The 26,649-nt window shown below is 43.1% G+C and overlaps 1 protein-coding gene across 1 annotated transcript in view; it reads left to right on the top strand.

The window, feature by feature from the left end:
- TBCCD1 (TBCC domain containing 1) overlaps window positions 1–5,308 on the top strand; it is a 146,146-nt gene extending 140,838 nt beyond the window's left edge. The window contains exon 9 of the transcript XR_012244973.1: window positions 4,994–5,308. The gene's annotated coding sequence lies outside the window, so the exon portion shown is untranslated. The remainder of the gene's footprint in view (window positions 1–4,993) is intronic.
- Window positions 5,309–26,649: the final 21,341 nt, after the last annotated feature.

The raw sequence follows: 26,649 nt of genomic DNA, 5'->3' as shown, positions 1-26,649 counted from the left end.
TGAGCTTAACGCTTTATCAATTAAGGAACCCTATTTGTCTATTTTTCCAGATAGGGTTATACTTAGGACAGACCAGAAATTCTTACCAAAGGAAGCTTCATTACAGAATCGTGTTCAGGACATTGTACTTCCAACCTTCTGCCCTAACCCAGCAGGGGAGAAGGAGACGTGTTTCCACATGTTGGATGTCAAGAGGACTCTGTTTTGTTACTTGGAAAGAACAAAGCTCTTTAGACGTTCAGATTCACTTTGTGCTATTTTCGGTCAACAGGAAAGGTTGCCAGGCTTCTAAAGTTTCTTTAGCAAGGTGGCTGAATCTATCCATTTCAGAGGCTTATTCGCATGCAAGTGTGTCTCCACCAGCAGGAATTTGTGCACACTTAAGAGCACTAGCAGCCATCTGGGCAGAGAGCTGGTGCCACCCCTGAACAAATTTGCTAGGCGGCAACATGGTCAAGTTTTCACACATTCGTGAAACATTACAGGCTTGGCCTCGCATCTGCTAGTGATCAGGCATTTGCAGAAAGGTCCTGCAAGCTGTTGTCCCGCCCTAAGGGGGTAAGTCTCTGCTATCCTCTCAGGTGCTGTCCTGAAAGACGCCTTGGGAAAAACCAAGTTAGACTTACCGGTAACTTGTTTTCCAGAAGTCTTTCAGGACAGCAACATCCCGCACTATTGTATTTATTACATTATAGTGTAACTAACGTATGTGTTTGTGTTCCAGCCGGGGCCAGAGGTTTCTCTTCTACAAATAAGGTATGGTAGGGAGGTGCCTCCCTTTAAAGTTCTGGAGGAAGAAGGTGTTTCCTATGGTCCGGTGGGAGGAGTCACTATCCCTCAGGTGCTGTCCTGAAAGACTTCTGGAAAACAAGTTACCGGTAAGTCTAACTTGTTTTTTTCCCACAAATAGAGCTTTCTTTTGGTGGTATTTTATCACCTCTGCGGTTTTTATTTTTTGCGCAAAACAAAACAAAAAAAGAGCGACAATTTTGAAAAAAACTCAATTTTTTTTTCCTTTTTGCTATAATATCCCAAAAAATATTTTTTTCCTCAGTTTAGGCCGATACGTATTCTTCTACATATTTTTGGTAAAGAAAATCGCAAAAAGTGTTTATTGATTAGTTTGCGCAAAAAAAGTTATAGCATCTACAAAATAGGGGATAGTTTAATGGCATTTTTATTAATAATTTTTTTTGTACTAGTAATCGCGGCGATCAGCGATTTTTATTGTGACTGCAACAATATGGCGGATAGATCGGACACTTTTGGCGCTATTTTGGGACCATTCACAGTTATACAGCAATCAGTGCGATTAAAAATGCATTGATTACTGTGTAAATGTGACTGGCAGTGAAGGGGTTAACCAGGAGGGGGCGCTGCAGGGGTTAAGTGTGTCCTAGAGATGTGTTCTAGTCGTGGGGGGGAGGGGCTATGTGTGACACGACACTGATCACCGCTCCTGATTACAGAGAGCTGTGATCAGTGTTGGTGTCATTAGGCAGAACGGGGAAATGCATGTTTACGTGAGAAGATCGCAGGTATCCCCGCGGACATAGAGTCCGCGGGACCCGCGATCACACTCACGGAGCTTGCGGCGTGCGCACCCGCAAGTCGCCTCTTAAAGGGCAACGTACAGGTACGTTCATCTGCCTGTACGTGCCTTTCTGCCGCAGTATATCTGCGTGAGGCGGTCCGGAAGCGGTTAAAATCTATTTTGTACCCTTTTTAAAACTACAGGTCTGAGACATCTGTGGCTCAAAGAGGGCCAAACGAACACATGTCCCCCACTCTTAGGAGTGAGGGCACCCCTTTGTTGTGAATAGGGCTTTAGGTAAGGCTTGGTAGCCTTGGGCCAAGCTATGCGCCAAAAGGAGGTTTTTGAAGTTGAAGCCTCGTAAGAGCAGACAGGTGCTCTGTGTTTTGGGGAGCTCGAGGGCTCCTGAAGAAGGTGGTCTTGAAACCCTCCTTTGTGGAATTAAAACCTTCCCACCTGTGACCTCTATTTTGGTCAGGTGCCTCACAGAACAGAAAATAATCTTCAAGAAGAAAGCCCATAATAAAGAAGACAACACGACCAGAATTATTATGAGATACTCAAACGAACATCAAGAAATAAGAAAGATCATCTCCAAACACTGGTCAATCCTCACGGAAGATCCGATTTTAAGGAGTCTAGTTACCCCTAGACCCCAAATTACTTACAAAAAATCGGGCGCCATAGGGAATACGCTCACGCAAAGTGAGTATAAAGGCAGTACAAGAGGAGACCCCTGCAAGACCTGGGGCACATATCCATGTGGAACATGTTCACAGTGTGGAGTCATAGGCAGGAGAACTAGAATTACCTTACCCAGTGGTGAAGATTTTCAGCTTCGACACTTTGCAAATTGCAGAACACGGGGAGTCGTCTATCTAATGCAATGCCAATGTGGAGCCTTCTATGTCGGGAAGACCCGACAGGAATTTACCAAGAGAGTGGAAAAACATATACATAGTATGGGAATTGGCAGTTTATATTTACCATTAGGCAGGCATGTAGCCAAACAACATAATTACAGAATGCCAAAGGTCAACTTCACGGTGTTAGACAGACTTCATATACCTACCAGGGGAGGAGACTGGAACAAGATCCTGCTCCAGCGCGAAATGCGTTGGATCAGGCATCTTAGGGCCACCACCCCCCCTGGTTTAAATGAAGTAGAGAGCTTCAGGCCCTTCTTGGAGGGCTTTGGATCCGGGAAAACTGACTAGGTACTTCCTTCACTCCCTTGGTTAGATACACTATTCCATCTTGCAACACCATGGGCGGGATTCATCTCATTCTCCCCATGGGGAATCCTTTATTCACCCCTTATACTTACCTAGGCAAAAGATCGAGATTCTTTTACCCTGGGGGGTTTTAAAATTTAAAATTTATTAAAACTTAAAAAATTTTTTTAAAAAATTAGAATTTAAAGTTTAAAATTTAAAATTTTAATTAAATTTAAATATATCAGTATCGTTTATTCATACTTTTGATATATTGTTATTTGTCATGTACAATTTGCAAATTTGATAATTTTGATCCTCCAGTTTGGACCAGTTTTTGAGGCCCCTGTAGGATCTAATTATGTGATGTAATTTAACCTCATTCCTTTCCTCCCTTTTTGGATTATCTTTACAATAAAGAATTTCCAGTATTGCTTCTCATGTCCTCCCGACATCTCCGGGCGATTCACCATGCAGATTGGGTGAGTCCCTCGGAATCCTTTAGGTAGTTTCTTTGATGGTGTCCCATACCTACCCGACACAGGAGGGCCTCACTGTAACCTACGCGGTGAGGCCACCCTTTTTCCCTGGCCTCTCAGTAGGCAGGGACTTCTGTGTCGGTGGTTACTAGTCCAAAAAAATTCCCCCCCCCCCCCCCACAGCGGAGTTAGGGGATTATATGTGGTTTATCCTATATTTTACTATCCTATACCCACTTAGTCCAATGTAGTCCAACTTGACTCCCTTCCCCTTCTCCTTTTTCTCCCCTTCCCCCCCCCCCTCCGGTTTTCTCCTCTCTTTCCCTCTTTATTCCATCTCTCTCCTGCATTCTCCATGCGGGGATTGAGAATGTATGAGGGGGGTCACCTGGAGGAGAACTGGTGAGGGAATCTGGCAGGTAGGACCCATTGGCCTAGTATTTAATAAAATTCTTTTCAATACTACTTATGTTAATTTTAATCCAGCCTAGGCTGGCAGCGCGGTCATTTCCGTGCTTTTTTCTGCATTATGGGCACAGCCCTTCTCCAACATGGCCGCCGGCCCGCATTTCATATTTAAGGCAACATTTACCTACGTTGGATGCACGCGCAATGCGACGCATGACGTCACAACGCGCATGCGCGATGTGTATGGCAGGGGCCGTTGCCTAGGTGACGCCGGACGCTCACGCCGAGCGCACCTGATGGCGGCTTCTGTATACACGTCGCATCATTGGTTGATGCGGCGGTGTATCCCCGCCCACACCTGAATCATGACCACATATAGGACGCCAGGGACAGCATAATGGCGCCATTCTTTCCTCGGTATGTACTGAGGCTTTTTAGGGCTTACCCAGCCGGGACTGCATATGGACTCTGGGCTCCAGGACATGCAAAGTAAGTTGTTTACTTAATGTGTCTTGCTTCCAACAGGGAGACACATATTGGTGTTTTTACTTCCTGGCTTATGGGCGCTATATATGGGGGGGGGCTGGATGTGAGGGTGGGAGATACTTGTCACTCTTCTCTTTTTTTTTTTTTCTCTCTCTCTCCTTCTCTCTCTCTCTCTCTCCTTCTCTCTCTCTCTCTCTCTCTCTCTCTCTCTCTCCTTTTCTCTCTCTCTCTCTCCTTCTCCCTCTCTCTCTCCCTCTCTCTCTCTCCCCCTCTCTCTCTCCCTCTCTCCTTTTCTCTCTCTCTCTCTCTCTCTCTCTCTCTCTCCTTTTCTCTCTCTCTCTCCTTTTCTCTCTCTCTCTCCTTTTCTCTCTCTCTCTCTCTCTCTCTCCTTTTCTCTCTCTCTCTCTCTCTCTCTCTCTCTCTCTCTCTCTCTCTCTCTCTCTTTTTCACTTTCTTTCTCTCTGTCTCTTTCCCAGTTTTTCTCCTCTTCTTCCTTTTTTCTCTTTCTCTTTTGTTCTTTTTTCTCTTTTTCTTTCTCCCTTTGTCCTTTTTCTTTTTTTCTTCTTTCTTTTTCCCTCTCTCTCTGCTCCTCTCGCTACTGGATATTAATTTGCCCTACTTTTCTAGACAGCTATTCTATGCTGCAAAACGCCTAACACTGGGATCTTTTCAGTATCCAGTCGTCCTGTAGAGTTATTGGACAGTATCAACAACCTGAGGCATGGGACCCCCTATCTTAACATGAGTGATCGCACCAAAATTTTGAGATGCTCTGGGAGGACGTGAGTGTTTGTGATATTCTCGCTTTGATGGAGGATATACACATCTATATACATTTCTCGATTGTAACAATATGATTCTTGGTTTTCTAGACTGTGATGTATTTCCCTGAAGAAGACTTGTGAAATATGTATGTTGAAATGCGTTGGAATTCCACTACTCCACACCACGGTTGTCACCTCTGGTGACCTCAAGGGGTCGTGAGACACATCACTTTTTTCTCCCACGCTTCTCTTTTATGGAATTATTGTTATTCAGTTCAGATTACAATCTGACCCAAATTTGAATTGTCATTATTCATTTATGTGTTTATACTGTAATGATTTTGTATTTCTTTAATTTTGATTTAATATGATTTTGTATTTCTTTAATTTTGACTTATATCAATAAATACTTTTTTAATCTAATTTTCAATCTACATTTCATTGCCTTAAAAATCCCCTTAGAGGTCCTAAAAATTCACAGTACAGATGTCTTCCTAGGAAAGGCATACAGGTGAGGCGCCTTTTGCAGGCAACTTCAGCTGTCCCAGCTTTTAGCCATAAAATTCAGGGCATGCCACTGGAGATTAGAGCCATTCTGGAAGTTTGTCCCATAACAGAAAATTAGAGCAGAAAGCAGTTGCTGTGTTACAGCACAATCCTGAAACACAGGTCATGTTGGTTGGTCATTGTCCACATTCAGTTAGCTGCAGTTTGACCTACTGAAATTGCAGCTGGTCACATGTACAGAGAATCTCACCAAAGTGAGCACACCCCTCACATTTTTGTAAATATTTTATTATATCTTTTCATGTGAAAACACTGAAGAAATGACACTGCTACAATGTAAAGTAGTGTACAGCTTGTATAACAGTGTAAATTTGCTGTCCCCTCAAAATAACAAGACACAGCCATTAATGTCTAAACCACTGGCAACAAAAGTGAGCCATTTTCCTTCCCTGATGTCATGTGACTCGTTAGTGTTAAAAGGTCTCAGGTGTGAATGGGGAGCAGGTGTGTTAAATTTGGTGTTAACGCTCTCACTCTCATACTGGTCACTGGATGTTCAACATGGCACCTCGTGGCAAAGAACTCTCTGAGGATCTGAAAAAAAAAGAATTGTTGCTCTACATAAAGATGGCCTAGGCTATAAGAAGATTGCCAAGACCCTGAAACTGAGCTGCAGCACGGTGGCCAAGACCATACAGCGGTTTAATGGGACAGGTTCCACTCAGAACAGGCCTCGCCATGGTCGACCAAAGAAGTTGAATGCATGTGCTTACCATCATCTCCAGAGGTTGTCTTTGGGAAATAGACATATAAGTGCTGGAAGGGGTATGGGGGTCAGCCTGTCAGTGCTCAGACCATACGCCGCACACTGCATTAAATCAGTCTGCATGGCTGTCGACCCAGAAGGAAGCCTCTTCTAAAGATGATGCACAAGAAAGCCCGCAAACTGTTTGCTGAAGACAAGCAGACTAAGGACATGGATTACTGGAACCATGTCCTGTGGTCTGAGACCAAGATAAACGTATTTGGTTCAGATGGTGTCAAGCGTGTGTGTGTGGCGGCAACCAGGTGAGGAGTACAAAGACAAGTGTGTCTTGTCTACAGTCAAGCATAGTGGTGGAAGTGTCATGGTCTGGGGCTGCATGAGTGCTGCCAGCACTGGGGAGCTACAGTTCATTGAGGGAACCATGAATGCCAACATGTACTGTGACATACTGAAGCAGAGCATGACCCCCCTTCCCTTTGGAGACTGGGCCGCAGGGCAGTATTCCAACATAACGACCCCAAACACATCTCCAAGATGCCCATGCCTTGCTAAAGAAGCTGAGGGTAAAGGTGATGGACTGGCCAAGCATGTCTCCAGACCTAAACCCTATTGAGCATCTGTGGGGCATCCACAAACAGGAAATGGAGGAGCGCAAGGTCTCTAACATTCACCAGCTCCGTGATGTTGTCATGGAGGAGTGAAAGTGGACTCCAGTGGCAACCTGTGAAGCTCTGGTGAACTCCATGCCTAAGAGGGTTAAGGCAGTGCTGGAAAATAATGGTGGCCAGACAAAATATTGACACTTTGGGCCCAATTTGGACATTTTTACTACTGGGTGTACTAATTTTTGTTGCCAGCAGTTTAGACATTAAAAGCTGTGTGTTGAGGTATTTTGAGGGGACAGCAAATTTACACTGTTATACAAGCTGTACACTCACTACTTTACATTGTAGCAAAGTGTCATTTCTTCAGTGTTATCACATGAAAAGATATCAAATATTTACAAAAATGTGAGGGGCGAACTCACTTTTGTGAAATACTGTAAATGCAGAAGTGCTGTAATCGGCGCTCATCGCCTCACACTGACAGAGTGTTTGGTGAGGAGAGCTGATCAGCTGCATCTCCTTGCAGGGGACACCCGGACAGGTAATCAGGGCACTGATCATCAGTGCCCTGGTTACAGTAAAGCCCCCCAGTGCCACCAATTAGTGTACATTAGTGATGCCAGTCAGTGCTGCCTTTCAGTGACTGAGCATCAGTGCTAACTATCAGTGAAGCCTCATCAGCACACATCAGTGAAGGAAAGAAATTACTCAGAAAAACCTTTTTTTTTTAAGATTATCGGTCTTTTTTCTTTTTTTTAGTGTAAAAAATAAAAAAAACAATTTTGATTAAATACCACCAAAAGAAAGCTCTATTTGTGTGAATAAAATGATTAAAATGTAGTTTGGGTACAGTGTTGGATGACCGCCCAATTGTTCACAGTGCGATAGCACTGAAAGCTGAAAAATGGCCTGGGCAGGAAGGGGGTGAAAGTGCCCTGTATTGAGGTGGTTAAAGGAAGCTTTTAGGAGAGTCTCAAAATTTATATCTGCAGAATCTTTGAAAGAAGCATCTTCGATAGGAACAGTGAGATGTTTGTATAGGACAGAGACAGCAAGACTACAAGAATAGCCCAGTTCTTTCTTAAACTTTTTTACACTGGATAGAGTTCAGTAAAGGGGGAAATTCATTCAGGAGTTACTCAGTCATTACAGACTGGACATTCTCCTGTTCTTTTTGTACCTGAATGGGTATGGCGAAATGAAGGAGCTTGCACAATGCCAAGGCTTTTATGGACAAAGGCAACACGTTTTTCAATATTAGCAAGCATGTGGTGTGAAGCTCCCTCTTCGATTTAGTGACAATCTGGGGGAGAAAATCCTCTGTAGCTTCCTCCAAAACTGCCTCAATTTTCTATGGCTTTCCTTCTGTCTGCATCCTTTTGGACTGGCATATCAGGATCTGACTCTGGATGAGAAAAATGAAGAAATGTGGCACAGGTGCAAATAATTCTTCCTTAGTCAAATAGCCTGTTTGTTGCAAGCCTAAAGTTGAAAGAGAATTGGATGCTGAAAACGGCGTTAGGAGACCGGTGCTTTGGTGCAAGGGATTCATGGACATTCTGAGTCTGGATGTTGAGTAAGGTTTTGGAAAAGCAGATGTTGGAATTTGTTTTACAAAGTATCTATTAGTATTTTGTCAAGTTTACTGTTAACAGCTCAGTGGTGGAACAGCATCCATCAAAAACAAGAAGCAGACATACAGGTCTGTTACAAGTAAGGGGTAACGGAATAAAGGTGCACATGGCAAATGTCCAAACTCCAACTAGACATGTACCAGTAGACTGAGGCTCCCGTTACAATGAGAAGGGGGTCATGCTAAGCAAGACCTGCTCCTCTTCAGTAAAGATAAACATAAGTGAGGGGAGGGAATGGAAGAAGAGTAGGGGCGAATTGTACAGCTCCTGAGAGGGAGTAAGAGCAAAGGAGAAGTAAGAGAAGAGGTAGGGGAGAGTCAGGAGGTCCCACAGGGTCCTGACCAGGGTCTAAGATTGAAGAGCATTAGGGGCCTAATTTGGCTGAAAGCAGGATGCAGTCTGACCATCATTATAAGATAGCCACTGGTCCCATACTCAGGAACTTTGCATGGGTGCCGTTTAAGATTGAGGTTAGATTTTCATTGAAAAATAGGGAGGTGTATTTTGCGCTAACCATATAAAGAAAAAGAAACGGTGCAGCTGCTAATAGCCTAAAATACAAAAGACTCAAGAGGTCTCCTTTTAAGTAGAACAAGCGTGCATCCGCAAGTGATTCCCTAATACCAAAATATATACGTGAAACAATGTAGCTGAAAAATAAATATTGACCAATGTGAAAATTGATCAACAATCCTGCTATGCTGAAATACGTATACAAAGATCATAAGTGATGGGTTAAGCTGAAAATATTACGACTTGTAAAGATTATGTGTGATAACCAAATATAATATATCAAAGTGGATAAAAATAATAATGAATGGATATATTGATATTAAATTAATATGTGATATGATTCAAAAAAACGCCAGCTACAACGTCCATGTGAACCAAAAAAACACAGTGATGAATGATGGAAAAAACAGTCCTTATATATAGTGAAAATTATCAGCCAAAACTCCTCAGCACTTGGAAAGATACCGATATTCTTCCAGCCAGAAAGTATGTTATAAAGAGCCGTTTACCAGATATGTTGGACCTCAAGTTATAGAGATCATATGGGCTTGGTGCATTAGCCTTCCGGCAACAATGGTTTCCACCTATATCCCGATCCAGGAAAAAGGATGTTCTCATCTGATTTCAACGACCAGAGGGTAAGCGCTCTCTATCCCAGAACCTTGGATTCACAGGTGAAGAAAATGTATTACCCTAAATAGGGTTTTCTTTCCAGAGACAGTCCTGTAGATTAGCCCCTCAGTAAAGATAAAAAAGGGGAGACTTCATAGTGCAGATGTACTTAAAGGAGTTTTTATATTAAGTCACTGAAAATTCACAGCAGATAATCACAGCAAAAATTCCACAGCAAACTAAATTCCAAACACAGGAACAAAAAGGAACAAAAGAGCTGGATAAAAAAACTAGCATAAAAAACAGCCGAGGGTCGAACCGACTGACTGCATAAGGAAAAAAACGTGAGGGCGTCACAGCCACTTGCTCCACCCAGGGAGCAAGTCTCCCCTTTTTTATCTTTACTGAGGGGCTAATCTACAGGACTGTCTCTGGAAAGAAAACCCTATTTAGGGTAATACATTTTCTTCACCTGTGAATCCAAGGTGCTGGGATAGAGAGCGCTTACCCTCTGGTCGTTGAAATCAGATGAGAACATCCTTTTTCTTGGATCGAGGTATAGGTGGAAACCATTGTTGCCGGCAGGCTAATGCACCAAGCCCATACAATCTTTATAACTTGAGGTCCAACATATCTGGTAAGCGGCTCTTTATAACATACTTTCTGGCTGGAAGAATATCGGTATCTTTCTAAGTGCTGAGGAGTTTTGCCTGATAATTTTCACTATATATATATATATATATAAGGACTTTTGTTTTTTCATCAATCATCACTGTGTGTTTTTTGTGGTTCACATGGACGTTGTAGCTGGTGTTTTTTTTTTATCATATCACATATTAATTTAATATCAATATATCAATTCATTATTATTTTTATCCACTTTGATATATTTGGTTATCACACATAATCTTTACAAGTTGTAATATTTTCAGCTTAACCCATCACTTATGATCTTTGTTTGTATACGTATTTCAGCATAGCAACATTGTTGCTTAATTTTCACATTGGTCAATATTTATTTTTCAGCTACATTGTTTCACGTATATATTTTGGTATTAGGGAATCACTTGCGGATGAGCGCTTGTTCTACTTAAAGGACAGATTTTCATTAACCATAGTCCACATGAGTCTATGTTTAACTTCCTTAAAAAGGTATAAACAGCTGATGCCAGGCTTTGGCCAGCATTTTATGAGTGGCAAAAAATACAAAACCCACCAATTTCCTCTGGTTCCTGGACAGCGTTGGGATAGGTCTATGCAATAGGGTTACATGAGTTACATGCTAAACAGGTGTTCAGGATAGTTCTAACCAACAAGTAAAGCTGTGTTCAAAAGCGGATTGCATAAAGACAGGTCCACCAAATGTGGAGCAAGGTGCCATGTTCAAGGCAGCCTCTGAAGCACATCGAAGAGGTGGCAGGAACAAACCTAGACAAGCTGTCTGGAGTCATTGACCAGCGTAGCGTACCAGAGCAGCTTAAATGTATTTTCCTGGGCTAGGATGTTCAGGGAGCATTTGGAAATGGCAAAACAAATGCTGTTCCATGCCATTTGGAGTGCCCAAGTCTTCCTCCCACTTCGCTACATAAGGGTGTTTTCCCAAAGTCATGGAGTTTACAAGGGAAACGTAAAGGTCAGAGACATGGCCTTTGGAATGTGCGTCTTTATGACAGCAATGTTTGATTTGAGGTTAGGCATTTTGGTGGGCCAGAGCAATTATAAAGAAGGCTACAGATATAGTGTGCAATTTGTAGGTGTCGATAAGCCTCAGTCTGGTAAGTGCCAACGCTCCTGAAGGTAAGTGAAAGATTTGACTCCATCTCTAGCCAGTAACTCATAAGCGTACAGGACCCCTTTCCTCATCTACCAGTGAAAGGCTAAGGGATTGTTGCATGCAGCAGGAAACTGTGGGGTATGTAGAATACCCAACAGAGGCAAATGGCAAGAGATCAAATTGCTTAAATACTTCACCAAGTCCCACAGATGTAAATGGTGGGTGAGGGTAGGATCCCGGATGTGTGGGCTGGGGGAGTCCAAATAAAATTGTAGACAGAAAAGAGGGACACACCCTGGGATCACCAGCAGAATTCAGGTGGGCAATTCAGAGGTAGCATGGAGGCAAACCAGGGGGGGCGATTTGCACGGCTTTATAGTAAAGTTTGATATTGGGCACTGCCAATCTGCGATGAAAAAGTAACAACGTTGATATTCTCGGTCAGTGGTGATGCCAGATAAAACAGGATTTTGCATTACTCAATGGGCAAGACATAGTTCGGTATCAGTACTGGCAGGACCCTGAAAAAGTATAGAAGTTTTGCAAGATAAGTCATGCGAACAGCGTGGATCCTGGTGAACCTCGATAACAGCATAGATGTCTAGGAAGCAAGGAGGGCAGGCAAGTGTCTAAATAGGGAAGGGTAATTTACCTGGTACAAGAAATCAAAGGTGGGTACAATCTAATCCCCAGGTAAGGTACCGAAGGGGGAAGTAAAAGCATAGTTGGCACGTATCGTTCACAACTGGTCGGGGGGTAGGGAGATTCAGCGCCTTGGATTTGGTTTCATTGACCCGAAGCTGTGTGTGGCGGGGGCGTGTCCCATGCCTACATACGTTTGCTGGTAGGTGTCCCTCATTCCCATCTCAAAATGTTGGGGAGGTATGATAGAGGTAGGGGCTGATTGCCATGCATAGCTAGGACACCACAGACTTCTGCACAAATAGAAATCGGTGAGACATTACCACAAAGGCACTGTTGCATTAAATACCTTCCACTTCTTACAGCGGAGTTCCACCCAAAAGTGGAACTTCCACCAACTCCTCGCCCCCTTACATGCCACATTTTTTTTGGAGGGGAGCGGGTACCTAGTTTTTATTAGCAGGTTATTGAATCATGCGCTTGGAAGCTTGTATGCAGAGAATACTTTTTTTTTTTCAAAAAGTTTTTATTGCGCACATAGATGTTATTCATACAATGCATCAGATAGAGATTACATCCAAATCAGTACAGAAATTTACATCGAACATTTGACCAATAATAACATCATACATATTTAATGCACTTTTATCTAGGCTAGTCAGGTCTCCATCTCTATCACATATTGAGGTATATGTGCTCCTTTTTTTTAAAAAAAACATTAACCAGAACAAACGGAACCTGTATAATCTAACCGATAACACCTCCCTTCCCACCCTCCCCAATTGAAGTCTGTTTTTGGTAGTAGATTCATAAGGATAAAGAAAAAAAAAAACCTTATCCACATCAAAAAAGAAAACTCACTATCAGCCCCCTATAATCCACTTTCTTCGGAAATAGCATGCCCTCCAGTAGTCAAAAAAGGTCTATTACCCCTCACCCTCCAGGGTATTAGAGTCTACCCATCGAAACCATACCTTTCGAAACTTCTTAGGGGCCCCCCTAGCTTCATAGGTCATTTTATACATCAATACATCAGCATTCATTGTTTTTATCCACATCCCCAGCGTCAGCAGTTCGTCATGTATCCATCGTCTGGCAATAAGCTTCCTTACTCCAAAGAATAGAATCCTAAGGAATAGTTTTGTGTATGCATTCATTTCTTCTTGTCCAAATACCCCAAGGAGACATTGTAAGGGGGAGCAAATATTAGGCAAGTCAAACTGCTCTGAAATGAATTCACGTGACCATAGTGGTCTCACTTTTTCACACTCCCAGACCATATGTAAAAAAGTACCCTCTGCCCCTTTACATTTATGGCAAATAGCCAATTCCCGTCTTTGCATTCGGTAAAGTCTAGTAGGCGTATAATACAGTTGGTGGAGGAACCAGAACTGGATCATTTTATCCGTAGAAGAGACAACAGATACCAAATATGTATCTAACACCTCTTGCCACAGTTCCTCCGACAGCTCCGGGATAATCGCGACCCAGGTAGGCTGTTTCTCTTGTTTTGGTTTCATAGACTTCATGTTCTCTATGCAATGCTATGCGGTAGAAAATGTTGTAATTATTGATATTTTTTCTAATCTTGTATTTCACCATACAGTAAGAGCTTGTCCCACGAGTCGCCCTTGATGAAGGGGCGGTCAGTTTCAGTCCCGAAACGCGTAGGCCTTCGTGGAAGACATTACAAGCATCTTTATCCAATGCACATCAGTACAGCTGTGTTTCAGCTTTTTATTGTGTTCACTGTGTTATGTTTATTAACTATGCTAATGTTTTGTATACATATATAAATTTTTCTATGGAATAAAATTGTTTTTACATTACGCTGTTGCCGTTAAAGTCCCACAACCTTATTTGGGGGTATTTTTTTCACCTATCAATCTAGGGATGTTGGCAACATACATGATCTAGCTGGATGGTAACCTTTTTCTATTAGAATCGCGACCCAACGTTCCATGGGTCTAGAGGTTGTAGTCATCACCGCCGGTCCCACTACCCCATAGTATCTAGGGATTCTCTTCACCGGATCTGGATCTATCAGAACCTTCTCCACTATAATTTCCACTATAATTTCACCCTCCCCAAACTGCGCAATCGCTGCATGACGCAGCTGCATATATCGAAAGAACCAGTTTTTTGGTACTCCAAAGTTTTCTCTTAGGTATGCAAATGTACAGAAATGATTATCTGGATATATGTGGTGTAAGTATTTTATGCCATGCCTAGCCCAAGAGCTATACCCATCTGGCAATTTTAAAAACTCTGCAAAGGTCTTATTACATGACAGGGGGCTATTTGGGGATAACCACAAGGGATCCTCTTTGCTCCGCTTAGAGCATATGTGAAACACTTTCCCTGGTAGTGCCATTACAGATCCTACCTCCCTCCCTGGGATCCCTTTCCTGTACATCATATTTTGAAGTGTTTCCTGCGTGTTTCAGCTGATCGGCTTCGGCGTCGGCTGTGTTTTTTAATTGCTTCGGTGTTTTACCCTGCCAATGCTTTGATGTCAGTTGTCCATTCATGGATTAAAGCATTTTAAACTACTGCACAATGAAGCGCCTCTTTTTCTTTTAAAATATACTATTTCCTGCTACGAGTGGTCTTGCTGGAGCAGCTAATGGAGGAGAGTGTTCCGTATTGCCGCCTCTAAAATTTCAACTACCAGGCGTGCAGGGAAGTCTGTCTCTACTCAAAGACCAGCTGTTCCTGACCCCGAGAGGAGTTTGTTCAGGCGCGCATGGTCTCTGTGGTGGGGTTCCATCAAATCTGGTAAGCAGCCCCCTTTTCCTATTTCTGCACTGTCTTAGAAGATCCATAGAAGATTTACTGAAGATTTAAAGAGGAATCACACCTCCGGTTTATGATACCATCATTTTCCATATGAACTATAATTTTTTCATTTATATTCACATTATAATTTGAGTAGCGCACTGAACTTTTTTCTTTATACTGTATAAAACCTCATGTTCAAGGTTTTTTAGTTGCAGCACTCAGGATTATTTATGTTTCATATATTTGCGATTTTGTGTGTTTTTTGTGCACTTTTAAAATAGATTTTCACTAATTTAAATTTCACATTGGTTTATCACAGTTGGGGGTAGCGTGGAACGTTTATTGTCCCATAGTTTTAAATATAACAACATGTCATCCGCATAGAGCGAAACTCGCTCCTCAAACTCCCCCAGTCGCAGTCCCACCAGATGTGGAGTAGTTCTTAGTTTGACTGCTAGCGGCTCTATTGCCAAGGCAAACAGGAGGGGTGAAAGCGGGCACCCCTGCCTGGTGCCTCTAAAAATAGGAAAGGAGTCTGAGATTATGCCATTAACCCTCAGTCTAACCAGTGGATCTGTATACAGTAGCTTTACCCAAGAGATAAAGACGGGACCAAAACCATATGACTCCAGGAGGTGGAACAAATATGTCCACTTCAGAGAGTCAAAGGCCTTTTTTGTATCCAAAGAGGCCACTATTCGAGTCCCTGAATTGTCATGGGCTGTCTGAAGATTTATAAAAAGTCTCCTAATATTCATCTGTGCGCAGCGACCCTGAATAAAGCCTGTTTGATCAGCATCTACCAATTTTAGTATAACTGATTGTAATCTACCTGCTAGTATTTTTGCCAGGATTTTTGTGTCAACATTCATCAGCGAAATCGGACAATAGGAGTCACACTCTCGAGGGTCTTTCCCCCCCTTAGGTATCAGTACAACCAAAGCTTCCCTCATTGAAGGAGGTAATCTACCGTCCCATCTAGCTGCATTAAAAACTTTAAGTAGGCGTGGGGCCATACCATACCGAAAAGTATTATACCATTCCGAGGGGAGGCCATCTAGTCCAGGAGACTTCCTAGGCCGAAAGGAGGCAATTGCCTCCTCTACCTCCTCCACCGTAATGTCAGTTTCTAAAGCAGTACTGTCCTCCTCCGTCAACTTAGGCAAATCAATGTCTGCCATGCAAGTCACCAATTTCTCCATCCCCAGAAGAGTACAAGAGCTATATCATTTTTTTATAGAATTGAGCAAAGATGTCCAGGATATCAGTTGAGTCACACATTTCAGTTTTAGAGTTGTCATACACTGAGTTAAAATAAACCGGGACATAATCCGGTCTCGCCAAGTACGCCAGAAGCCTGCCATTCTTGTCGCCAAATTCAAATATGCGTCTACGTTGTGCAAGGTTAAATTTTGTGGTACAATTCGTGAGAACTGTCTTGTACTCCCTGGTTCTGGTCTGCAGTCAGTAGTCTTTCCCGAGTGGGGTCTCTAATGTATTCGGCTTCCGCCACTGTCACCTCAGTCTCTCTAAGTTGAACCTCTGAAGCTAATTGTTTCTTGAACCCCTGGACTTCTGTCATAAACACCCCTCTTAGCATGGCCTTAAAAGTCTCCCATTGGAGAAGTGTGGATGCAGAACCAGCATTGTCCGCCCAAAAATGTTTGATAGCTTCTGTACATTTCATTTTAATATATTCCTCCTGGAGCCAACTAGCCTCCATTCGCCATATTCGTAAACCTCGCTTCAGCCCTAGATTAAGTTCCAATAGCATAGGTGAATGATCAGATAGGGCTCTGGGTAAATGGGAAACTCCCTGAACCAATTGCATACCGCCCCCCTCAGTCAGGATAGTGTCTATTCTGGAGAGCGTCTTATGCGTTTCCGAATAACAGGACCATGAGCTGACAACCATCCCGCCAGAGGGGTTGTTGTGCCGGATACCGCTCCCAATCTATCCATAGCTGGCTCTGCCATGGAGTTAAAATCACCTAATATGAAGATCCTCCCTTCCGCCACCTCATAGACAGTTTGTAGCATATCATCTAAATGAGCTAGTGAAAAGGGAGGAGGTACATACAGATTTACAATTGTTAGAAATCTATGCATCACCTGCACCACCAATACCACAAACCTCCCCTTAGTGTCAGTCTGAACTGCATGTATCAATATAGGTATAGCCTTAGTGACCAGAGTGGAAACTCCCCTTGCATACGATGAGTAAGTTGCATGATAAGCCCCACCAATATGTTCCCGCTTTAATGAGAGAACTCTGGAGCCCTGGAGATGTGTCTCCTGGAGCAATATTATATGTGGTTTGTGCTTTTTGATATAATCAAAAATCAATGAGCGCTTGAGTTTAGAGTTGAGGCCCCTCACATTCCAGGCCAAAATTTTAAGACAAACCTCCATATCGATGAATTTTAAGGCAGGAGGACCTCTCCAGCTCTCGTGGCCAAACAAGCCAGCCAGGTGGGCTCCAGTTTTCTCCCAGCGTTTGCACAGAGCGAAATAAGCATAACATTAGAAGTGACTTCCTGCAATCATACCAAATGTGAATAATCTCCACCAAAAACAGACAAGAAATTCCCAAGATATTGTACCACCCAACCTTCCCCCACCCCCCTCCCTGCACCCAGCCCCAACATGCCAGGCACTTTTTACCCATAACCTTAATATAAGCAGCAGAGATGCGACTTAACCAGTCACATAGGGCAAGTTACTCTAGAGCAACCGTGCCACCCTATATCCAAAAACTAAAAATAAAATCAGCAAAAAAATATATAGAAACGCAGAAAAAAACTTTTTCCTGACAAAAACGTTTTGGTGAAAATTGCAGCATCAAGAGCAGTCTGCAAACTCTGCACATCTTACTGGCACAGGGCAGCAGCAATGTCCACAAGACCAAAAAGAACCTCCACGGCCATCAGTGCCTTCGAAAATTGTCCTTCAGTAAAAAACAGACATGTACTTTTCAGGAACAAAGATGGAGGATTAATAGTCCCAGTCCCTCCTCCTCCCTTAAATAGCAATGAGAGAAAAATTGCATCATCAGTGTCAGATCTTATTTCAAATTATTCCTTAATGATGAAAAAGGATGCAGCAAAAAAAGAAAAAAAAAGGGGGAAGAAGGGGGAAAGGATAGAAAAACCATGGGATGCATGCACATAGGCAGTCACTGTTATTCCCAGTATTTATGCTCTCACCCAAAACTTGCTCCACACGTTTTTCATCGGGGCGGGCGAGATGAAGCCCTATCTCTCTTACGACCACGAAAGTCCAGCCACTCTGAAGCCTCAGTAGGATTATTGAAAAAAATGCGTTTTCCCATTCTCCACTATGCGCAGCTTAGCAGGATATAGCATACTGTAAATCAGGTTGAGATCCCTCAATCTTTTCTTTATGGGTTGAAATGAAGCTCTCTGTTTCTAGGTGACTGCAGAAAAATCAGGGTATATCAATATTCGATTTCCATCAGAAGTCATCTCAGGGCCCAATCTGGCGCCCTGCAGGATATTCTCCCGGTCCCGAAAGTGAGGCACTTTCGCTATCATAGACCTGGGGGGGGCTCCCTTCGGGGGGGCCCGGCCTGGAATACAGTGAGCCCTTTCAATGGCAAACATTTTTGTGACGGTATCAGGCGCCATGTTAGCAACCAGCCAGTTCTCTAGAAATTCCTCTGGGTGCTTTCCTTCCACTCCTTCCGGGAACCTCACCAGCCTTATATTGTTCCTCCGCATGCGGTCTTCCATGTCGGCCATCTTTAATGTGTGTTCAAATAAAGTCTTTTTGGTCACCTGTGCCGCAGTATCTAAGGGCCTGACAGTATCTTCCAGGGCAGAAACCCGGCGATCAGTGGTTTGTGCCTTCCCCCTCAGCTTCTGCATATCGTGTTTCATGAAGGAGAACTCCATTCTGAGCTCCTCAAAGTGGTCTATTAACTTGGTCTGGCACCCCTGTATGGCCGCCATTATCGGGGATGGTTCTTCTTCCCCCTCCACCTCCCTGTCAGCTCTGGCCCAGCAGTCCTTTAATCTGTCCAGCGATCTCCCCTGTGTATCACTGCCTCCCTCTGGGGTTTAGGGCTCACCCTGTCCAGTGGGGGAGATGCCTGAAGCGGTGTCTCCACGGATCTCTGGAGCGGCAGCCATTCCTCCTCCTCCTGTGATCCGGCGCCATTTTGAGAGCCCACTTAATTAATTTTTTTATTTTTCTTCCTTGATTGTTTTGAGTCAATTTCTGGTATTTGTGTGTATTTTTGCTTTATACTTTGTATATCCAGCTTTCAATCGCCCCTGTATGAGAGTGTGTCACTGCACGGGTGATGAATAAGACCTTGATTGAATCACAGCGCACCTAGAATGTCTCCATATGAAATCGTTCAATCTCTGATTAACTGAAGATTTAAACAAGGATTCTAAACTACTGCGCTTGCTCTGAAGAAACTTTTAACAAAGCGAAACATGTAAGCATGATGTTATCATGGTATCCGTGATGAGGACACCGAGACCTCCATTCATCAACCTGATTCCCCCCCCCCTCTATCTTTCCTCGGGCCGCCACCACGCACTGGAGACTGGCTACTGATGTAACCACCACGGGTGACACTACTATGGTACATCTTCTGCAGTGACCCCCTGCGCTATTGAATGATCCATCCTCCCCTTCCCCCCAGACATGGACAATTGTATCAACTCCTGACGGAGGAAATTACTCTGCTATCCCATATCTGCATTTCCTCACAGCAGCTGTGATGGTGACAGATGGATCATGGAGACCATGTCTAGATGCCTGAGGCTGCGATCAGCTGTATACACGAAGATGTGGTGAGCTGTATCATGTTCCTATTACTGTCATTAGGAAACACTACCAGCATATTCTGCAAAGCATCTGTGTAAAATCCCGTTTTGATACAACTGTCATTAGTCTGTGATCTCCGGCTATAGCGTGTATTTGTCAAATACAAGGAAGTTTTTTGAAACATAGTATCCATAGCGGCTAAGTACCGAGGAACTTTCACACAGCACTAGCACCTTGTATGTTTATACCTCTTCCCTTCCCGGGAAGACTAGCCATGAACACTTGTAAAATTTCACGGAAGACAACACATTCCATCCAGATATAACCACCATCATTTTTTACAACCGATCTGTGGATCAATCCTGGTCTGTATGTGTGTTTGTGAGGGATATGAATGGTGTGATTAAGGAATGGTGGCCACCGGTGTCCTACTAAGACATTAGGTCTTTTTTAACATGTGTTGGAGATAGTTGTATTTTTTCACTTAGTTTTTGTAATAGTTTTCTCTAAATGGATAATCAATAAATGATCAATAGTTTTTCCACTGGTCTGTCCTCTTTGAAGAATTGCTTTGTGGTCTTCACAATTTTTTCATGGTGAATTGTGCCAGCTGCTCTCCGGTCGTTTTGGAGCCAGGAGGGCCATATTTTACCATCCCCGAAGGTGCCCGAGGGGTCCCAGCAAACAACCCCAGCAGTTGGGCAGGAAATTTGGATGCCGCTGCCCTATTATTTATGCAGGATCGTCGGTCTGCAGACGGAGCTCCGAACCCACACTCCTCACATGCTGCGGGAGCTATCTCCTCCCCCCCCCACCATGCAGAGAATACTTTACTTTCATGGAGGATTAGCAAAGCATGTCTTTATCATGAACAAGGAGGATACAAGTACACACTTAGATACAGACAATACATCCTGTTACTACATTACCACAGAGAATACACATTATAACACTGCAGTGCCACCTGCTGGGTAGAAAGGTATAATGCATATACAGTGGATATAAAATGTCTACACACTTCTGTTAAAATGTCAGGTTTCTGTCATGTAAAAAAAAAAAAAAAAATCAAAGATAAATCATTTCAGAACTGTTTCCACCTTTAATGTGAGCTATAAACTGTACAACTCAGTTGAAAAAAAAACTGATTTTTTTTTTAGGGGGGGAAGTAAAAAACAAATAATGTGGTTGCATAATTGTGCACACCCTCTTACAACTGGGGATGTAGCTGTGTTCAGAATTAAGCAATCACATTCAAACTCATGTTAAATAGGAGTCAGCACACACCTGCCATCATTTAAAGTGCCTCTGATTATAACCCCAAATAAAGTCCAGCTGTTCTGTAGGTATTTCCTGACATTTTTGTAGTCGTATCCTACAGTAAAAGCCATGGTCCACAGAGAGCTTCCAAAGCATCAGAGGGATCACATTGTTAAACGGTATCAGTCAGGAGAAGGGTACACAAGAATTTGCAAGGCATTAGATATACAATGGAACACAGTGAAGACAGTCATCATCAAGTTGAGAAAATATGGCACAGCAGTGACATTACCAAAAACTGGACGTCACCCCAAAATTGATGAAAAGACGAGAAGAAAACTGGTCAGGGAGGCTGCCAAGAGGCCTACGGCAACAGTAATGGAGCTGCAGGAATATCTGGCAAGTACTGGCTGTGTGGTACATGTGATAACAATCTCCCATATTCTTCATATGTCTGAGCTATGGGGTAGAGTGGCAAAACAGACGCCTTTTCTTGCAAAGAAAAACATTCAAGCCCAGCTAAATTTTGCAAAAACACATCTGAAGTCTCCCAAAAGCATGTGAAAAAATGTGTTGTGGTCTGATGAAACCAATGTTGGACTTTTTGGCTATAATTCCAAAAGATATGTTTAGTACAAAAACACTGCACAACACCAAAAGAACACCATACCCACAGTGGGGCCATTTTCTTCAGCTGGAACAGGGGCCTTAGTCAAGGTAGAGGGAATTATGAACAGTTACAAATACCAGCCAATATTGGCACAAAACCTTCAGGCTTCTGCTAGAAAGCTGAACATGGAGAGGGACTTCATCTTTCAGCATGACAACGACCCAAAGCATACATCCAAATCAACAAAGGAATGACTTCACCAGAAGAAGATTAAAGTTTTGGAATGGCCCAGCCAGAGCCCAGACCTGAATCCGAAAATCTGTGGGGTGCTCTGAAGAGGGCTGTACACAGGAGATGCCCTCGCAATCTGACAGATTCGGAGTGTTTTTGCAAAGAAGAGTGGGCAAATATTGCCAAGTCAAGATGTGCCATGCTGATAGACTCATATCCAAAAAGATTGTGCTGTGATAAAATCAAAAGGTGCTTCAACAAAATATTAGTTTAAGGGTGTGCACACTTATGCAACCATATTTCAGTTTTTTATTTTTACTTCCCTCCACCTAAAAGATTTTAGTTGGTTGTTCAACTGAGTTGTTCAGTTCATAGGTCACATTAAAAGGTGGAAAAAGTTCTGAAATGATTTATCTGTGTATGATTTTTTTTTTTTTTTACATCAAAGAAACCTGACATTTTAACAGGGGTGTGTAGCCTTTTTATATCCACCTTATATATTATCAGTTTATATAAGCGACTTTAAATTACATGTCTTTGTTCTTCCAACATCCCTTCTCAACAGCATGTGCTTCGTCAAATTATATTCAGATTCTTCTGGAAAGAACTATGACGTTCCTTCAACAAAGGCTTGGTGAATGCATCAGCAGTCATCTCCTCTGGGCAGTATTGAATGTCAATAGCACCTTGCTCTTGATTGTCCCTCAGTAGGTGATACTGGATGTTGATGTGTTTGGGCCTGTGATTGACCCTTTCTGATTGTGTAAGATTTATACATCTCTGGTTGTCTTCAAAAATGGGAATTTTTTTTGACATGTCTATCCCAATGTCCACAAAAAGTTGACGAATCCATATCGCTTCTTGACAAGCGTGTGCTGCTGCAATGTACTTGTCTTCAGTTAAAGAGAGTGACAGTTGTTTGCTTTCGACTAGTTCTAAGATTTCAGAGACTTTCTGAGATTGGTTGAGAAGATAACTTCCATCTTCTCTCTATATGTGGATTTCCAGATAGTAGCTAATGTTCCCAAGTTCTTTGATTTCAAAATTTTCTTTCAGCTTGTGAACTATCTGATTATAACTTGTTTTGAACGAGAAGGGGATTACTATGTCATCAACACAGATAAGAATGTATATCCACCTATCTTCTTGATTTTTGGAGTAGAGACAGGGATCTGCTTTACTTCTTGAGAATCCCTTTTATGGTAAGTACTTTGTTCACGTTCTCATTCAACATCCTTGCAGATTGTTTAAGACTGTAGATGCTCTTCTGAAGTTTACACACAAGGTTTTGCTCAAACCCTGGTGGTTGCTCCATGTAGAGGTCTTCCTTAATGTCTCCATATAGGAAAGCGGTTTTAACATCTAGGTGTTTTACTTGCATGCCCTTACCGGCTGCAACGCTAAGGTGCGTTCTGATGGTGGAGTGTTTTACGACGGGAACAAATGTTTCATCGCAATCTTCACCGAATTTCTGGGAGTAACCTTTGACAACTAGTCTGGCTTTGTATTTGTGGATATTCCCTTCTGCGTAAAGTCCACTTGCTTCCTATAGTTTTGCTGTTAGGAGGGAGCTCTGTGAGTGTCCAGGTTTTATTTTCTTGAAGTGAGTTTAATTCTTCTGCTGCCTTTCTCTATTTATTGGCTTCATGTTTTGGCAGTTTTTCTATGTCTTCCCAGGATGTTGGTTCAAGTATGCTGTGTGTTTTGACAGTGTATGACCGTCTTACAGGGTGGTATCCCCATTTCAGGCGGTTCAGCAAGATCTGGTTGGGAACTTGATTTAGGCATTGTGAGTTCCACCTCTTGTTCTGACTCCTGCACAGGTTTGCGTTGGTCAACCTTTTCTTCTGGTTTGCTTAGCATAATCACTTCACAGCTTTCAGGGATCAGTATTTCTGGTGATGTGCTCTCATCAAAATAAACACTATGGCTTATTGTCACTTTGTCAGTCCTTGGGTGCAGGATTCTGTAACCCTTAGTTTGCTCACTGTAGCCTACTAGAATGCCCTCTTTGGCTCTGTTTTCCAGCTTGGATTGCTTTTCACTTGGAATATAGGCATATGCTTTACATCCAAACACTCTGATGTGCCCCATGCTAGGCTTTGATCCATGTTACATTTCGAATGGAGTACTTTTAATGGTTCTTGAGGGTAGTCTGTTCTGTAGTTAGGTTGCAGTCATGACTGCTTCTCTCCTGTACTTGTGAGGTAGGTTGGCATCCGACAACATGTCTCTGGCCATCTCTATAAGAGTGTGATTTTTTTCTTTTTGCTACACCGTTTTGTTTAGGAGTGTATGGTGCGGTTGTCTGGTGTACTTTTCCTTGTTTCTTCGGGTATGAGGCCATCCCTGGAGGGTACCTGCGTCCACCCCAAACTGCACAAAGGAAAAGAGGGGGGACTGTACTTACTGATCCATGGTGCGGGTGACCCTCCAGACAGAACTCCTCACCACCAAAGTGGGGGGCTGTCGGCCAAGGGACCCCCACTTCTTTGCTTATGTATTCTCCACCATTGTCATTGCGTATTATTCCTGGTTTCCATTGGAAATTGTTGCTAGACATGGCAACAAACTCTTGAAGTTTCTCTGATGTTTCATCAGATAAGTACTTGTGTACCCTGAATAATAATCAATGAAAGTCAGTAGATATCTGTTCCCGTCTGACGGTGTTTTCATTGGACCGCATACATCCCTGTGTATGAGCTGCAGGGGGTGGGTGGTTTTTCTTTGAGACGCCTTTGGAATGGGAGCGGGTGTGGCTTTTGCTTCAATACAGCGCGTTGCAAGGTGCTATTGTCAAATCTTCTGATAAACCTCTCTTTATAATGTCCTGTATAGCGTCTGGACTTCTGTGCCCCAGCTGCCTGTGCCATAAGTGAATATATTTGCTGTGTAGGTCATTTGGGACTATATTGCCTTGCTGGTTTGTGGTGATGAGCCTGTATAGGCGATCATCCAGTTTTCCTTTTGCGAGGAATCGCTCATTAGGCCTCATGCACACTGGATGTTTTTTTACAGCTGCTGTTTTTGGCTTCAGGTGTTTTTTCCTACAGTCCTAAGCTCTACAGCATGCACACATAGGCTGTTATCAACTGTTTTTGGCCGTGGCATTTTTTTGGCTGTAAAAAAAAAAACAAAACTAGTGAGTTCTGAGAGGAGTTTTTCAGCTGTAAAAACGCTCTAATGTCAAACGCGGATAAATGCTCAAAAACGCATCTCACTAGCCTTTTTTAACCCCATTGAAAAAAACAAAAAACGCTATTGTAAAAACGTTGAAAACCCTCACTGCAAAGCTACTGGCGTTTTTTTATAACGTCCAGTGTGCATGAGGCCTTATTGTGAATTGTGCATATATCTCCCTGGAACTTGACTGTGAGACCGTTGTTTGCAAGACTTTTCACGGATAGAAGGCTGCCTTCTAGTTTTGGAACATACAGCACTTTCTTTACAAGGATACTTTGCTTGCCTTGTGTAATGCAGTTCAGGAAGTCATGGCTTTTACCTTCTCAGATGATGCTTTCCCCCTTTGCTAGGAAAACTTTGTCTTTTGCATTGTAATCAGTGTTTGTGAAGAAGGTCTCATCGTTAGTCATGTGGCTTGTCGCACCTGAGTCTTTGCACCAGCCATGTGGCTTGCCGCTCTGTATTATTTTAACCACTTGCCACCTGCCATATAGCAAAATGACGGTGGCAAAGTGGTTTCAATATCCTAACAGATTGTCATATGACCTCCAGCAGGATATCAAGCCTCTGCGCGCCCACGGGGCGATAGTTGTTGCTGCGTGTCAGTCTGACACACCGCAACAGGTAAAGAGTCTCTGACAGAGACTCTTTACTATGTGATCAGCTGTGTCCAATCACGGCTGATGATGGCGTAAACAGGAAGAGCCGTTGATCGGCTTTTCCTCACTCGCGTCTGTCAGACGCGAGTAGAGGAGAGCCGATCGGCTGCTCCTCTGACTGGGGGGGTCTGTGCTGATTGATTATCAGCGCAGCCCCCCGAGGATGCCCACTCTGGACCACCAGGGACGCCACTAGGATCACCAGGGATGTCACCACCGGGGTTGCCAGGCAGTTAGACCACCGGGGATGCCAATCAGTGCCCACAATGGATGCCAGTGCCCACAATGGACATCACTGATTGGTAGGTATTATTGTTTGGCACTGATTGGCATCCACTTGTACAATCAATTAGTGCCCATCCGTGCCGCCTATTAATGCCACCTATGTGTACCTGTTAGTGCCCATCAATGCCACCTCATTGGTGCTTATCAGTGCCCGTCAGTGCAACCCCATCAGTGGCCATCAGTGAAGGAGAAAACTTACTTGTTTACAAAGTTATGTAACAAACAACAAAAAAATTTTTTTTTTTCAAAATTTTCGGTATTTTTTAATTTGTCTAGCAGAAAATAAAAATCCCAGAGGTGATCAAATACCACCAAAAGAAAGCTCTATTTGTGGGAACAAAATGATAAAAATTTAGTTTGGGTACAGTGTTTTTTTGACCGCGCAATTGTCATTCAAAGTGCAACAGAGCTGAAAGCTGAAAATTGGTCTGGGCAGGAAGGTGTATAAGTGCCCTGTATTGAAGTGGTTAAAAGTGCCACTCCATGATGTGTCTGCAGTTTCCTTTGACTCTTTCTTTTGTGGATAGCTCTAGCTTTCCAGATAGAACAGTCGTTTCTCTTTCATTCATCGACGGACACAGCGCCTCCTTCATCTTGACCATTGGATATCTCCTCCGCAGGAGTCGGACTAGGCAGAACAAAAAAAACCACCTGGCTACGCCCATGGGCTGTTCTCAGTCAGTATATAACCCCCTCCCTGCTCTAGGTATTCAGTTTATTTCTGTCTAGTCAGCAGTAAGGACCTAGCTCCTTGCTGGGATCTTTTGGTCCTAGCAAATTTAGCTTTTTGTCTCTTTCTTCCATGCATCTTCTCCTGGAAGATCTACAGTTAACAGCCGGGGTGGGCGACAGGCTGGATAATCTAGATCCAGTGGTCTCCCCAGTCCAGCCAGCAAGCGTGTGCG

This window comes from Aquarana catesbeiana, linkage group LG06, assembly GCF_042186555.1.
Source record: "Aquarana catesbeiana isolate 2022-GZ linkage group LG06, ASM4218655v1, whole genome shotgun sequence".
Classification (NCBI taxonomy): Eukaryota; Metazoa; Chordata; class Amphibia; order Anura; family Ranidae; genus Aquarana; species Aquarana catesbeiana.
Note: the sequence above shows the minus strand (reverse complement) of the source record. Positions and strands in the feature narration are given on the sequence as shown.